Genomic DNA, 16,851 nt, shown 5'->3' with positions numbered 1-16,851 from the left:
TACATCTCACATAGTTCAGCTTCTGAGAGTTGCAAGCTTTGGCTATTGGACAGATAGGTTGGTCAAGCCTCATGCTCTTCTCAGCCTGGAGACCCGCTGCCTAGCTGTCTGAGGCCCTGGCATAACATGCAGGAGAAGGGGGAGGGCACCAATACCGACTGATAGAACTTTGTATTCCTTCTTCCACAAGCAGGTACAAACTCTGCATTGGGTTTCAGTGGATATTTAAACTCTTTATTCCTCATGGACGATATGAACCAAGTGGGTCTAGATGTAGAACAGTCAAGAAACGCATCAGTTCCCTGAAGTGCAGAAGCACCGTGCTCATGGCTGTACAGAACACTAGCAGGGGGATGGTTTTCAGTTTGTCTAACTGGGCCTGTATTCCGGTCATGTGCCGTTTCTTTCTATTAGGCTGTATTATACGTGTTTATTTGTGTGTGTGTATATGGGAGCACATGTGTGCCCCAGTGAGAGTGTGGTGGTCAGGGGACAACCTAAAAAAGTCCTCCTTCTACCATATGGGGCCGGGAGATCAAACGCAAGTAGTCAGGCTTACCTCAAAGGCTGAGACATGTCATTCCTAAGATAAATAAATAAATGCATCATTAAGTATCAGGACTGTGGTCTCTGTGGAGTTGCTTTTGCTGGGACAAGTCTGAAGGTCTGAGAGCAATAGAAGTCTTACAGGCAAATTCTTTAAACCCTGTTGTAGGCTCCAATGGGTACAGGTTTATATGGAGAAAATATATGCATCTCTCCCCCATTGACTCATCTCCCCCCTCCAACTGAGCAAGACAAGCCAACTGACTGTGATCTCTAAGAGTTGACACACAAGTAACCCAGGAGTTCTAGACCCACCTTGCCAAGCCTTGAGGGCACTGGATGCTGCCTCCTCTTTCCCAGATTCTCCTTCCTCTTGCACAAGGCTCCTGAGTTGAGCAGCTGTTCTGATCTTCAAGGCACCATCCTTCAGGACAGAATAAAGAGAGAAAGCCCTGCCACATCAAATCACTTCCTGTGAATATTTTAATGAGGAATTCTCCAGCATATACATGTACTTAATTGGCAATTAAAGAGATGGGCATTGTAATTTATTATCAGTGGAGTGTTATAAAAAACACATGCAAGTTATTATGTGATTAATATGAAATTATTCTTAAAAATATAAATACTGTGTCATTAATATCCTCACCATTTCCTGAAGCCTTCATAATATAGGCAATTAAGGCTCTGATTTAAATAGTTAACAGCTAACCTGCAAATGAAAGACCTGATACCAATTACTTAACAGAGCTGATAGATTCTAAACAAAGGCATCATCCTTCTTGGAAGGATTATGGAAACATTTTTATTCTTTCTATTTGATGTATATTTGACTTTTCCTTCTTTTTGTTTTCAAAACATTATTTTAAGAACGGTGCCTTTGGCATCAGTCTGTAATCCTAAAACTTGGGGAGGGGGGGGCAGGAGGATGTAGAGTTTAAGGTCATCCTCAGGTGCACAGGGAATGCAAGGCCAACCTGGGAAACTGAGACCCTGCGCTCACCCTAGAAGAAAGACAAAAAAGCCGGGGAGCATTTTAGTTAGCAGAGAGAAGACCTGAACTGAAGCTTTGTCATCTAAGGAGAGAGAACTCAGGCTCCCTGCTTGTACAGCAGAAGAACCTCTTAAAACAAAACGTGAAAAAAGTTAGTCTAAGAAAAACATTAAAGGTTCTGTTTTCTATTGCTGTGGTGACTGGGTTCTTTGGAACTCTCAAGGTTTTTTGATTTGGAGGAGTTGTTTTGAGACAAAGTTTCACTGTGCAACCTTAGTGGGCTGGGAACCCCCAATGTAGACTAAACTGGCCTTGCACTCACAGAGATCCACCTGCCTCTGCCTCCTAAGTGCTCGGATTAAATGTGTGCACCACCATTTCTGGAAAATATTTTTTTTCTTTTTAATGAACTCAATATGATCAAAATAAGCTCCTGGGAAATTCTGCACATTCTTAAGTTTACAGGGCATGCATGCTTACAGTTCATTTTCAAATGAAGTCACTAACAGGAGCGTGTCTGTAGGGCATTTATTGATTAATGATTGATGGGGGAGGGCCCAACCCACTGTGGGTGGTGCCATCCTTGAGCAAGTGAGTTTGGACTTCATAGGTAAACTGAGGAGCTGGAGAGAGGCTCAGCATCTAAAAGCACTGGCTGCTCTTGCAGAAGTCCCAGGTTCAATTTCCAGCGTTCACATGGCAGCTCACAACCATCTATAACTACAATGTCAGATAATTGGACACCCTCTTTTAGTCTTGTGGACAGCAGACATGTAAGCAGTGTCCAGGTGGACATGAAAGCAAATACTCACACTTATGAAATAAATTTTTAAATTAAAAAAAGGAAGTAGAAGCTGAGTGTGAGTCTGAGAGCAAACCAGTAATCCCTCCCTGTATCTGCTTCAGGTTCTTGCCTTGATTTTCCTCAGTGATGGACTATGACCTAGGAGCATAAGCTGAAACTCACCGTTTCCTCCCCAAGTCACTTTTGGTCCTAGTTTTTATCACAGCAATGAAAAAGCAAACGAGGGCACCTAGGGTGACTAAGAAGGTGATACACCATCAGCCTGTGACCACATTGAATTTGCCCTGCATGATATTAAACTTCCATCCCAAGAGTTAATAGTATGATATGAATTCTGTTTGTGGATGCAAAAATTAGAATTCTGGCTACGCGGGTATTAGCCTTGCATCACAACGTAGCAGCAATTGGCTAAGTCTGTCTGCCTTGTAGACTTGACACTTCAATTTAGGCGTATGCTTTGCAATTCTTACCAGCAGCTAAATGATAAATTGTCACATAAATTTCAAGATCAGATTTGATGTCCTGCTTCTCAAATGTTTGTGATCCATTTCTCTGTGGCTTTATAATGACAGGGAAACGTTTATTTTATTTAAACCATTAAAAATATTTTCTCTATTGATTCTAGAGAGGCTTTATGTAATTTTTTGTTTTTGACTGGGGGCTTATGCCTTAACAAGAGTGTGAGTTTGATTGCTGACTCTTGCTTTCGCTATCAGAATTGACAAATACTTTCAGCACAGTAGCAAGGCACAAAATCAACCTGCAAAAATCAATAATTTCTTACATTTCTTACATATTCTCATGTCTCTATAATGCTGGAGTACTATCAGCATTACTATCATTTATTGAATTCTATTTTGTCGAAACTCCTAAGTGTTTTATACAGATAATATCATTTAACCCTCAGAATTGCATTATGAACTAAACACTCTTATAGCCACATTTTATTTCTGAAGAAAATAGTCTCAGAAAGATTTTATGGTTTGCCCAGAACTTCTTAGCCAGTTAATCTTAGAATGAGAATCTCTTCCAGGTGATAATGGAAGCCTCTGTATCAATGATGTGAATGTTTTCCTAGGAATTGTTCACTCTGAAAAACAAGACTGTGTGGTCAATAATTAGCTACTGATTGGGTCGGAACACTTCACAGATCCCTTTATCCAGGCAATTAATTTGCTCACCTGAGTTAACAGTCCATTTATCAGTCAATGGTTTAGTAAACAACTCACTGTCCTGGTTGTATCCACCTCTTCTGAATTATTTGAAAACAAGAGCTCCCACAGCCAGGCTGACTTGGGGGTCCCTACATAGCTGTTGACCTTGAATGCCTTCTGGTCCTCCTGCCTCCACCTCCCCAGTGCTGGGGTTGTAGGTATTCACCAACATGCCTGAATTTGTGCCAAGCTATGAAGCTAGAAATTATTCAAGATTTAATTAGTCCTAGCTTTTACATCTTTACCTTTACCAAATGGATTCCAGATACAAGAAATGTACAACACCTTAATTGCCTCTCTTCCCCTTTGAAATATTACTGAGATTCTCTCAAGGCTTCCTGGATACAGCAGGTTAAATGCTTCATCTCTGCCTGACACATGCTGTTTTCAGGTGGTCTCTGTAGACTTGCTAGTGTAGGGCATAGCAATGTCACTGTCTAACCTGGGTGTCACAAGTGCAGCCATGCAGTGTCCTGAAACCATGAACAGACCATAACCTCAAGGATGACACTCCAGTCTTCACTGCTGACCGTGTCGGAACTAGATAGTGTTCTCCATCTCTACCCTTTTTCAGCTATTGAGAGTCAAATCTAGAGAGAGAGAGAAAGAGAGAGAGAGAGAGAGAGAGAGAGAGAGAGAGAGATCGATCGATCTCCAGTTCTCCAGTCCCGGGCTGTAATGAAGTTACAGGAGGTTGTGACTTGGGTCCTGGGAACAGAACTCAGGTCCTCTGCAAGACCAGTAAACACTCCTAACCCCAGTCTGGAGTGCTGACATGGGTCAATGGCAAGACTATTGCCTTGTAAGTTTATAAACTTGATAAGAAAGAGCAGCCTGGACTGGTTTCCTGGATGCAAACTTTCCACTGACTTTTAAGAACACCGAGTGTTTGGCTTATATCATTTCCTTGAAGGAGATTCGACTCTCAGCACACCTTAACCCAGAAAGGGATTGGTAGGAATTTTGAAAAGAATGAGAAGACAGGCAATCTGAGCAAGTAATGAAAGAATTACTTATGCCATTGCCTTCAGGAAATGTGGATAAATGAGAAAAGTTTCTTATGACCCCCTGCTCTCTGGAAATCACACACTGACGTCCAGTTAGCAAGCGCTGACCTGGGAGTTTGCTTGCTTCAGGGATGTGGCTAAAAGGTGGATAGCACTTTATAAATGGTACTCAGAAGTTGGTGGTTGCCAGGTAGCGGACCTGCCTTCACCCTCCTCCATCACTGAATTATTATTTATCTTCGGAATCTTGAGTTCCCTGCCGATTTTCCTTTGGGGATCAGGTAAGATGCTCTCCCACGTGTGTGTGTATCTGTAACACAGGTAAGGACACATATATGAATGCTTATAAACACTTGTATATTAGACAGCTAAAGATTTTATATTCACAATAAACACATAAATGTAATTTTAAGAGACAAATACAAGTGGTAGCTGTCCATGAACAGTCAGAAGATCTGTGGGCATGCCCAGAGACATCCAGTAGAACTAATGTTTTATATGTAGTCTTGGGAAACACGGCGGACTGCTTGTCAGTGGCACACCCTTTTCCAGCCTCTCTGGATATCCAGGTAGAGCTCTTACCATGTGGGTCAGATCACCAAAGGCCTGGCACCAAAGTTACCATGGCTGTCTGCCTTGTTGAGAACAAACCACCATGCTGGAGAAGGAAATCTGAGGTGACTCAGAGATTAGAGCTTAGGAGACTGTAATCGTTTAGGGCTTTAGCACTGAGAGATTCTAGCTAGACTAGAAGGAGGATGCTTGGTGAGGATGGGGGCTGGGTCTTGTTAATGACCGCCATTTTAGACTCACATTTTCCTTTAAAACAAAAAAATGGATGAAATGCTTTTTTATTGTTTATCATCCATATAGGAAATCCTGCCTCAGTATAAGGACAGACACATTCTGAGAAGTATGCATTCATAAAAACATCATCTGGATGCTCATGCAGAGTTCTCTTAGTGTGATCTTAGGGAACCACCATAGTGAGGTCTACACAATATAAGGCATTGCGAGCTAAACTCTCCCTGCCAGTCAACTCTAGAATTTCATGACAGTTATTCTAATAATCAGAACAACTTTGCCCTTTAACTTAGCTGACTTAATCGAAAGGCTTGCATGTGATAACCGTAGACGTACCGCCAGAGAGGCTCCAAGAGTTGAGATAGACTAAATTGCTGCATAGATTAAGGACTATTCAAACTGTCAGCCTAACTAGAGCACTGAAGATTACCAGCATTTTTACAAGTCAGGTCAGTACTGATTCCACGGCTAATCCATGCCCAGCTTTGAGAAGGCAAAGCAAAACAAGGGAAGGGTTTCACCAGAGGTGAGGCTGCCACTCGGGACTGGGATGCACTTCACATGTATGAAACACTCAAAGGATATTTTTAAAGTAAGGTAAAGCATGATTCAAAGGCCTGTTAACTGTATTTATTAGTTCAAACAATAATCTCTGAATGCCTGATCTTTGTTCAAGTCTGTCATAGGTTTCACTTAGTTAGAAGAGGAAAAACAAAAATCTTTTTTTTTTTTTTGATTTTTCGAGACAGGGTTTCTCCGTAGCTTTTGGTTCCTGTCCTGGAACTAGCTCTTGTAGTCCAGGCTGGCCTCGAACTCACAGAGATCCGCCTGCCTCTGCCTCCCGAGTGCTGGGATTAAAGGCGTGTGCCACCACCGCCCAGCTCAAAAATCTTTTTGAAACATTTAAAAAATATTTAAAGGATGGTTGGAGGGATTGTCAGCGGTTAAGAGCACTGGTTGCTCTTGCAGAGGGCCTGTTTGATTCCCAGCACTCAATGCAAGCTCACAACTCTCTGTAGCTCCAGTTCCAGAGAATCAGATACCCTTTTCTAGTCTCCCTACAACTGCATGTATGTGGTGTATATATACTGCCACGCAGACATATGCATAAACAAAAAAATAAAAATAAATCTTTTCAACTTGGCTCTTCTTTATATTTCCCATTTCTCTAAGAGTTTATATTAATCTCTTGAGGTACAACATCAATACAGGGATAGTTGGTAGGGAAAATGTGTGTGTGTGTGTGTGTGTGGTGTCTATGTGTGGTTTATGCACAGGTCCGTGTGTATACACAGAGACCAGAGAAGGACATCTCCTGGAGGCTCTGCTCTATCATTTTCTGCCTTGTTCCCTTGAGAGAAAGTCTTCCACTGAAGTTTTGCTGGCAGCCAACAATCCTCAGAAATCCTCCTGTCTCCACCCTGCTAGCACTTGAGTTACAAACCTATGTGGGAAAGCTAGAGATCTGAACTCACTTCTTTATGCTTTGTAACAAGTACTCGGATCCAGCGAGCCTTCTGCCCAGCCCTACAAAGAGTTTGAAATGTGGTGGTTATTGCACATTTGGTTGAGGGTAGCTTTAAAAATCTGCCCTCTGATGCCAGTGTCTGCCCTCCCCACCTGACCCCCACTTTAGAAACTATTGTTTTCATTCTTCCATTTGCGTTCAAATCTTCTGCTTAGTTTCATAGCAAATAATGTACCTTTAAGTCTGCATTTTTTATTTTATATTTGAGAAACTCTGGGTCCCATTGGTGTGCTTCTGTTTTATATAGCTGTCTTTCCCTATGCTCGTCAAGGAAAGAGACAAATAGAAAGTCCAGAGTCACTGCTAGGCCTCCACTGACATCAAAGGTGTTCATTTCAGCCATTTGGGAATATTAGAATTCTGGTTCCCCACCTGTCTGTCCTTTTCTAACACATTGTTAAGGTGGCCTCATCATGACTTCATTTTGCACTAGATGTGCACTGACACCAGCCAGCGGAGGCAGGGACAGTCATCATATTGCTATTGATAGAAGCAGCAGTCACATCTTGCTACGTGGCTTCCACTGAGGTTGGAGGAATAGATAGAAAGAGGTGGTTCATACCAGTCAGCAAGGATGAAAGTTTCAGCAATACACTTGACCTGTTCTGACACCTGCTCTGTGGGGTGTCCACATGCCTCACTATGGCTTAGTGAGGCTAGAACTCTGAACTTTCCATCTCCCATTGTGACTCTGGTATGGGCAGTTCTGTCTTCTGTTGCTTGATTAGAACCAGTACTTGTTATCTAAGTGTCTACCTTCCAGGCTGATCCTGTCCTGTCTAAAAAAGATTGCCTTCTATTTATTATTACTATGATGATATAATTATATCCTTGTCCACTGGAGTTCCTCCTCACTTACTGTATCAGTTACTTTTTGTTGCTGTGCTAATATTTTTTTTAAAGTGTTACCAAAAGCAACTTATTGTTTGCATTGTGACTCCAGAGAGGGAGTTCATGATAACAGGGAGACAGGGTAGCACATGACCAGAGCAGGAAACTAAAAGATTATACTTTCAACTGCAAAAACAAAGTGGAGTGAATGAGAAGTGGGATGGGGCTATAAACCCACAAACCCCACCTCCAAATGATGTACTTCCTCCACCAAGGCTCCACCTCCTAAAGGTTTCATTTCCTCCACAAACAGTGCCTTGCTGAGGACCAAGTGTTCAAATACTGAGCCTATGGAGGAACAACCTTTCAAACCACCATACTTGCCATCTCCTTCAACTTGTGAATCCTGTATACACTCATGGATCAAACTACCATTACTATTATTTTTTTGCCTGACTCTCTGGGGCCCCAGCGACCATACTTTTGGTCTGTCAGAGCCTGCTTTTTGCTTGAGATTTAATGTCTAGGCTCTACTCTTACAGTGAGCAATAGAGTGTGTCTATCCCATCTGTTCAGAGGTGAAAGTTTCCTGATATATTTTATTCATTTGAGTATATTTACAAATATTTCTGAGCCATCTGGAGAATGTGCTGGCCCATGGGATAAACACACAGCTGTATTTGGGGACATGAAATTGCTTAGTGGTGTCATGGTCGCAAGGCAGCACTTCTCCTTGAGGCGTCCTGGAGGCACTAAGTACCTTACAAGGCTGGGTTTCCTGTTAACTAGTCAGGAAGTTCTTCTCTTCTCACCCATATACAGACATTTGATACTCCCCCACAAGAAACATAAGACCTCCTGTCTCCCTTTGGATCTTGCATCAGGCTCTATTGGGACCAAGGGATTTGACTAATTGTTCATCTTCTGTAATTGACCAGCATTACCATGACATTATTTTTTATGGCACCAATTACAAAGCACTTCCCAATTAAACTTGCAGTGAATGCTTGCGGGGCCCCCGCTCCAGGCTGCCTGATCACATGGAAGAAAATGGGTCAGGAAAGTCAGTTGCATTTTTACTGCATGTGGTACTGCCACGCTTTATCCCAGACACCAGACACTGGCAGACCTCACCTCAGCCTACATCTATTTTTCAGTAGAACTAGGAAGGTGTGTAGTTAGGGAACTAAGTTCTTCTCCATGCAGAGAGTTATACACACAGCAGAGACTCATTGAGGCAGCATGGACCCCTCAGATGGGAGGTTATCTGAGGATTCTGTGACATTGCTGGCATCATGGATACCAGGATCCAGTTTCTCCTTGCCATTTGTGGTAGTTTGGATTAGAACGACCTCCCTAGGCTCCTATATGTAAATACTGGACACCCATTTGATGGAACTTTTTGGAAGTGTTAGGAATCATAGTCTTGTTGGAGAAGGTATGACTTTGAGGTTTCAAAAGCCCAGTGCCTGCCGTTTCTAGTTTGTTCTTTTCTGTCTCTGTCTCTGTTTCTGTCTCTCTCTCTGACTCTCTCTCTGTCTCTCTCTCTGTCTCTCTCTCTGTCTCTCTCTCTGTCTCTCTCTCTGTCTCTCTCTCTGTTTCTCTCTCTCTCTCTCTCTCTCTCTCTCTCTGTGTGTGTGTGTATGTGTGTGTGTGTGTGTGTGTGTGTGATGTTCATGGTTCAGATATAAGCTCTCAGTCACTGCTCTAGCATCTGCTATGCTCCCCGACATGGCCGTGGACTTGCCATCTGAAATTGTAAGCCACCAATAAACCCTAGAAGTTGCCTTCATCATAGTGTCTCACCGCAGTGATAGAAAAAAATAACTAAGTCACCATTCATTTCAAAGATGATTCAGAATCAACCGCAGAGATGGATAAAGACTGACCCACGGTGATGAAGTAGATGTTACACAAAGAATTCAGAGTAAAGTTAATGAAAGCACCATGGGGCCTTCACTGCTCAACTCTTCCAATGGTTTTCTGGCTCCATCATAAGAGTGCACGAACACCTGCAGCCCTGTTCTGCACCTGACCACATCCTTCTCTAGGCCTTTCTTATGCCAGTGCTGGGGTTCATCTGCAATGTTTCACTCTTCTACAGGGCTTGTGTGCCTGCACTGTTTTGTATTGAAGGAAGGTCTACCCACATTTTCTTTCAATTGGTGCTTTTGTGATTTTGTATTTAATTCGAACATCATGACTTATAGGACATTTCCCTGCCTCAGAGCTAAGTCAACAGCTTTCATAAAAGCCTAATCATCTTCCTATGCTTAGTTCTTTTAAAAATTTATTATTATTATTTATGTGTGCATGCCTACATGAGAAACTGGCTATTTTATACACAGTGTGGGTTTACACCAGAAAGTGGATTTTCTCCTGAGACTTACTAGTCTAGTTCAGCACAAAGAGATTGTTTGTGACCTGGGAAAATATATCAGGATATCAAGATTTGAATGGCATCATGAGCTTAGATAATTTTAAAAGGTATATAATTTGTTGAAATCAGTAATAAATGTTTTCTTAGGGTTAGGGTTAGGATATCCAGAGTCAGATATCAGGGTAAATGCTGAAAGATCAGAGAGATAAAGGAACAAGCCACAGTTAACTCTTACCTCTCCAACTTTTTAAAATTGTTTTTATTGAGCTATATATATTTCTCCACTCCTCTCCCTTCATTCCCCCTCACCATGCTCCCAACTTACTCAGGAGATCTTATCTTTTTCTAATCCCCATTAGATTAGATCTAAGTCTCTCTTAGAGTGCTCTCTGTTGCCTAGATTCTCTGGGATTGTGAACTGTAGTCTGGTTTTTCTTTTTTAGGTCTAAAAACCACTTATGAGTGAGTACATATAATATTTGTCTTTCTGGGTCTGGGTCACATCACTTAATATGATGTTTTCTAGATCCATCCATTTGCATGTTAATTTTAAGATATCATTATTCTTTTCCACTGTGTAGTACTCCATTGTGTAAATGTACCACATATTCCTTATCCATTCTTCGGCTGAGGGGCATTTAAGTTGTTTCCAGGTTCTCGCTATGACAAATAATGCTGCTATGAACATAGTTGAGCACATGTCCTTGTGGTATGATTGAGCATTCTTTGAGTATATACCTAAAAATAGTATTGCTGGGACTTGAGGTAGGTTGTTTCCTAATTTTCTGAAACATCACTATACTAATATTCAAAGTGACTGTACCAGCTGACACTCCCACCAGCAGTGGAGGAGTGTTCCCTTTATCCAACATTGTCTCCAGCATAAGCTGTCATCTGTGTTTTTGATCTTGGCCGTTCTTACAGGTGTGAGATGAAATCTCATAGTTGTTTTGATTTGCATTTCTCTGATGGCTAAGGATGTTGATTTCCTTAAGTGTCTTTCAGCCATCATAGATTCATCTGTTGAGAGTTCTCTGTTTAGGTCTGTACCCCATTTTAATTATATTATTTGTTCTTTTGATGACCAATTTCTTGAGTTCTTTGCATATTTGGGAGATCAGTCCTCTGTAACTTCTAAGCTGAAAAGGGGCCAGTCTCCTGTCTCTTATCACTTCCCCCCTCTTACTAGCCACATCGTTTTCTGTTTCTGCCTCCCAGGTGCGGATTAAAGGTGTGTGTCACCACTGCCTGGCCTCTGTAGTTAACTAGTGACTAGCTCTGTACTCTGATGGCCAGACAAGTTTTATTTGTTAGAGCAGAAATAAAATATCACCACATTCCTTTTCTGTCTAAAATAAAAAGGTTATAATTAATATAAGAAAAACTATATACAATAAGTATACACAATATATATATATATATATATATATGCAATAAACACATCAGCAGTGTCTAGTCCACTTACATTTGACAAATTCAGAGACAATACCCCATTATCAATCTATCTTGGTGAGTACAAAGGATTGTACCTAATTCATCTTCTATCCTAATTTCCCAGCTGCCACTTCTGCTTTATTTTTACTTTTGTCACTATAGTTTATTGAAAGTGAAAATGATGTGTATCTATAATGTAAATTACTTGCTTATATTATGTTCGCTAGCCCCGTTCTTTTCTCCTTTAGCTGAAGTTCGTCCTTACAGCAGGGTATGAATTCTTCGAAGATAATATGGGAGGGAAAACTCTCTTGTCTTGTTGATATTTTATTGCAATACTTCTCCGGCTTCTTTGTATAAACATTCTCCTTTTCCCATAAAAAGAAAACGATTTTTTTTTGTCTCAGTGCAAAAGGGCCTAGGATGTTCCATGGTGTGCCAGGGTAATGAGACACATATATCAATGTGTGATGGGGAGTGTGGTCTGGACTCAGCTTGAAGACACAGCTCTTGCTAGTTGAGGTACAACATGTAAATACCAGAAATAAGATGTCTAGCTAGGTAGAATAAAGGAGAAAGACTTGTTCTTTTTCATTGTCTTTGGGAATTTGGTACATGCAACCTACCTAGTGGGAGTCCAAACCTATGCAGGTGCTGTTTGCTCCACCTGTGGCATATTAGGACACTGGTGAACCAACTCAACCCTCACCATGTACTAGGTCACCAACAACTGCCACATTCACGGAGACAAAAGTGAAACCCCATTGGCTCATCCTTGGATGCAAGTTCAGGAGGAACTGGGGACAGCAGCATGTACCAACAGATACCCTCTCCTCAAGGTTCCCAGTGAGCACAAGCAGCCTAAGAATGCACTGGGATAGCATGCAAGTGTCACTAGCGGGGGTGAGTGACAGCAAGAGAAGAGTGAATAGAACAGAGAACACTGCAGGGCTCTGACACTAAGTAGTCATTGGAATTACATATTGGGGAACTGGAAAGATGACTCGGAGGATGAGAACAGTTGATGCTCTTGCAGAGGATCTGAGTTCAATCCCCAGCATCCACCTGGCTGTTTGGATCACATGTAATTCCACCTGTAAGTGATCTAATGCCCTCTTCTGTTCTCTGTGGGCACTGCACTCAGATAGCACACACACACTTTCAATACATACATTCACACACATATACACATTCAGTATACATATTCACACATAAGTATAGACATATAAATAATTTTGATCTAATAAAATATATGTTTAAAATTATCCATTAAATATAGATTACGTTTAATCTATATTTTAAATTTAATCTAATAAAATATATACTTAAATTATATATTTAAACCGGGCAGTGGTGGTGCATGCTCTTAAGTCCAGCACTCAGGAGGCAGAGGTAGGTGGATCTCTGTGAGTTCAAGACCAGCCTGATCTATAAGAGCTAGTTCCAGGATAGCCAGGATGGCTACACAGAGAAACCCTGCCATGAAAAACCAAAAAAAATGTATTTAATATATTATACTAATATACTAAATATTTATGTTTAATATATTGTTTTATATATAGTTATATTTAATATTACATATATTTAATATATATATATATATAAATATATACATACTTAAAATGTGTGATAAACCTACATGTTGACCTAAACAGAAATACTGTGTGCCAAGAGAAAAACATTCAGATAAGATGATTGTAAAATTATCACCATTTCTGCTGTTCACTTATAAGCCAGCCTATTACTGGGAATCAAGCGAACAACAATTTGAAGAGAAAAACAGCAACGATAAAGCAGTAATGATATAAATTCCAAGGTGATCAGATGTTAGAATAATTCTGCAAGCATTTTCAAACAGGGATCATAAAAACGATTTTAACAGGAAAAAAATTAACCTGAGTAAAATGGACAGAAAAAAAAGTAGATTTGTGAAAGTTGGACACTAAAAGCAACAGGAAATTATAAAACTAGAAGAATACAGCAAGAAAAAGAGGAATGAGTAAGATCGACGTTAATAAAGAAAAAAAAGGAAAAATACACATGAAAGGGAAGACAGAAATCAAATTTGCTCCACCAAAATGGCAGAAAATATACTTGAAAAAAACCTGAACAGAGAGTCAGGGACCTGTGGGTCAATAAGAAAGATTTCAGTTTTGCATTATTAGAATCAGAAAGACGACAGAGGGCGTGTGGGCATTAGAAGAAGCAAGGGCTGAAAGTCTCAAATGAGACAGAGAAAAATACCTATACTGAAGACAGACAGACATTATGCATGTGGTCAGACCAAAGAAACCTTACTGAGGCCAGCACAGGAAATACCTGAGACAAATAGTGAAAGGCAGAGATAGAGGGAATAGGAAGATGCGGGGGGGGGGGGGATATTTGATTAAGATTATATTCCTCGATGGCCTGAATTAAGGAATAGCAGCATGTACCTGTCCAGACAGAATTAAATGAGAACAAAGAAAATTTGACTTTCAAGAAAACCCATATGTGAAAAAATGCTTTTGTCTGAAGTATTTCATAATTTTAAAATGTGGCCATGAAACCTTACATGTAGATTGGTGGTTGAACATGTGTTTAAAATATCCAGGCCCCAGAACTGAGAAATAAAGCTGAAATCAGAAACCGTCGGGGTAATAGGGTCACACACTCTGGCCACAATCAATTGCACTTTGGGGTTCAGAGACTAGTTTCTAAACCTCTCCATAACTCCTAAGGACCCTCAGGGGAGTCCCTTTGCGCCTAAATACCTGCGTAGGTTCTTCCTGGGGTGGCTGGTATTGATTACTGGTTACCCAGCATCCTCAGGAGGAGGAAAAGATTCGGGTTCACCAAATCCAGGTCCAGGCTGGTCCAGGAGGAGGCAGCTGCTGCGGAGTCTGCCTGAGGGGGCCTTCAGTAGCAGCCTACGGTGAAGCCTGTGTTATGCAGTCAGACAGCCTCTGGAATGAGCCTGGGGCAAAGTGGATGAGCCCTTAAGGGCCTCTCCTGCAGGTCCTTGCTCCTGCAGGGCAAGGAGAACCAACTGTCAGTGCTCAGTGGGGACCTTTGACTTGAAGAAGGAAAACTTATTCACCATCTCCCCCTAACTCCTCCCAGATCCGCGCTCACCTACCCACCCCTCCCAACTTCATGTCTCCTTTCTTTTTTACTATTTATTTATTTATTTATTTATTTATTTTTTATTCTTTAGAAAAGGAGAAAAAAAAACAAGTTTCCACCTCCTCCCAGCCTCCCATTTCCCTCCCCCTCCTCCCACCCTATGCCCCCTCCTCCCACCCTTCTCCCCCTCCCCCCCACTCCTTTCCCCCTCCCTCTCCACTCCAAAGAGCAGTCAGGGTTTTCTGCCCTATGGTAAGACCTAGGACCTCCCCCCTCCGTCCATATCTAGGAAGGTGAACATCCAAACTGGCTAGGCTCCCACAAAGACATCACATTAAGTAGGATCAAACCCCTGTGCCATTGTCCTTTGCGTCTCATCAGCCCTCATTGTTCGCCATGTTCAGAGCGTCCAGTTTTATCCCATGCTTTTTCAGTCACAGTCCAGCTGGTCCTGGTGAGCTCTCAATAGATCAGCTCCACTGTCACAGTGGTTGGGTGCATCCCTCATGGTCCCGACTTCTTTGCTCATGTTCTCCCTCCTTCTGCTCCTCATTGGGACCTTGGGAGCTCAGTCCAGTGCTCCAGTGTGGGTCTCTGTCTCTATCTCCATCCATCACCAGATGACGGTTCTATGATGATATGCAAGATATTCGTCAGTATTGCTCTAGGATAGGGTCATTTCAGGTTCCCTATCCTCAACTGCCCAAGGAACTAACTGGAGACCTCGCCTTGGGCACCTGGAAGCCCCTCTAGGGTCAGGTCTCTTGCCAACCCTAAAGTGGCTCCCTTAACTAAGAATTGTGGTTCCGTGCTCCCCTGTCCAACCTTCCTTTATCCCAATCCTCCTGTTTTCCCAAGGCCTGACCTCCTTCCCTTCTAACTTTTCTCTCCCCATCCCCCCTTACCCCCATCCCACCCCACCCCCAAGATCCCAATTTTCTCCCCGGCAATTTTGTCTACTTACCTTAGCCAAGAGGATAACTATATGTTTTTCCTTGGGTTCCCCTTCTTATTTAGCTTCTTTAGATTCACCTATTGTAGACTCTTACAGCAAACACCCTGATACTTTGGCTCTTGCCATTTTCCCATCCATCTGTTCTATAATATTCCCTAAGTCTTAGATGTAAGAGTGTTTTGTAGATATATCTACTGGTACTGGACTCCATAACTCTGCATTTTGATTGGTTCTGGTTTTTCTGTAGTGATTTCTGTCTGTTGATGAGGGGTACACTCACCAGGATAGACCCTTGAGAAGGATGTCTCCATCTGGGTTTTGTTGATCACCTATCTCTGCTGGCCTGGAAACACACAGCTCCAAATCAATGAGGTGGTATCAGGAAATGATTGACTTGGGGATCATGGTCCCTGTAATTTGAGAATGTTTATAAAGGAACACCTGAAATGTTCTCCATAATGCCCTTAAATATTTAGTATAATCTGACTATCCAACCTCGGGGAGCTAAAAGTAATCCCATGCATCTGTCAGATAAGCCACTTGAGCCTGCTTCAGTGTGGGTCTGGATAATGGCATTAAGGAAACATTGATCACCTCCTTGGGCTCTGACCCAGATCATGGTCAGCTTGCTCTATCCCATGCTAATCTTTAATCCTTCTAATAGAAATTTCCTTAAACTCTGAGAGTAATTCTTGAAGGGAAAGTAGCAGGCACAGCTGATGCTGTCCTGATAGAACAATGAGGACACTGAGCTGGGATACACCGTCTCCTTCAACTTTCAGAGGAACAACTGCCTGTCTAGAGGAAAAGAACATTTTTCCATCCAGGAATCTGCCTAAAGAATTCTCGATCACATCTGAAAGTGCCTTTACTGGGGAGTGTTGATGGCAGGATCAGAGAGTTCATTTCTCTGCCCTCCTTAGGGACACTGGATCACCTCACCTTGGTTGATTCAGGATCTGAGAGGGGAGGTTACTACTCTGCTGATTTACCCTGTGTCTTTTACTCCTGTTGCTCTCCCAGCAAGTTTGTAAATAGGTGCACTGATTCCTGTCCCGCATCCGAATGGCATTCTGACAGATTCTTGTGTATGACTCTTCTTCCCAACTTACTTGAAGAGTGGGTTCTGTTGTTACGCTCACTTTAGTCTTGGAGCCCACAGAAGTAGATCGGTTGCACTTTGTCTAACGGTCCGAGAGTTCAGGCCTATTCTTGCTCCTTCAAGGTTATGACAGGAGGTTTGACCCA

This window comes from Microtus oregoni, unplaced genomic scaffold (assembly GCF_018167655.1).
Source record: "Microtus oregoni isolate MIOR12 unplaced genomic scaffold, Mior012 000003F_ref0000135, whole genome shotgun sequence".
Classification (NCBI taxonomy): Eukaryota; Metazoa; Chordata; class Mammalia; order Rodentia; family Cricetidae; genus Microtus; species Microtus oregoni.
Note: the sequence above shows the minus strand (reverse complement) of the source record.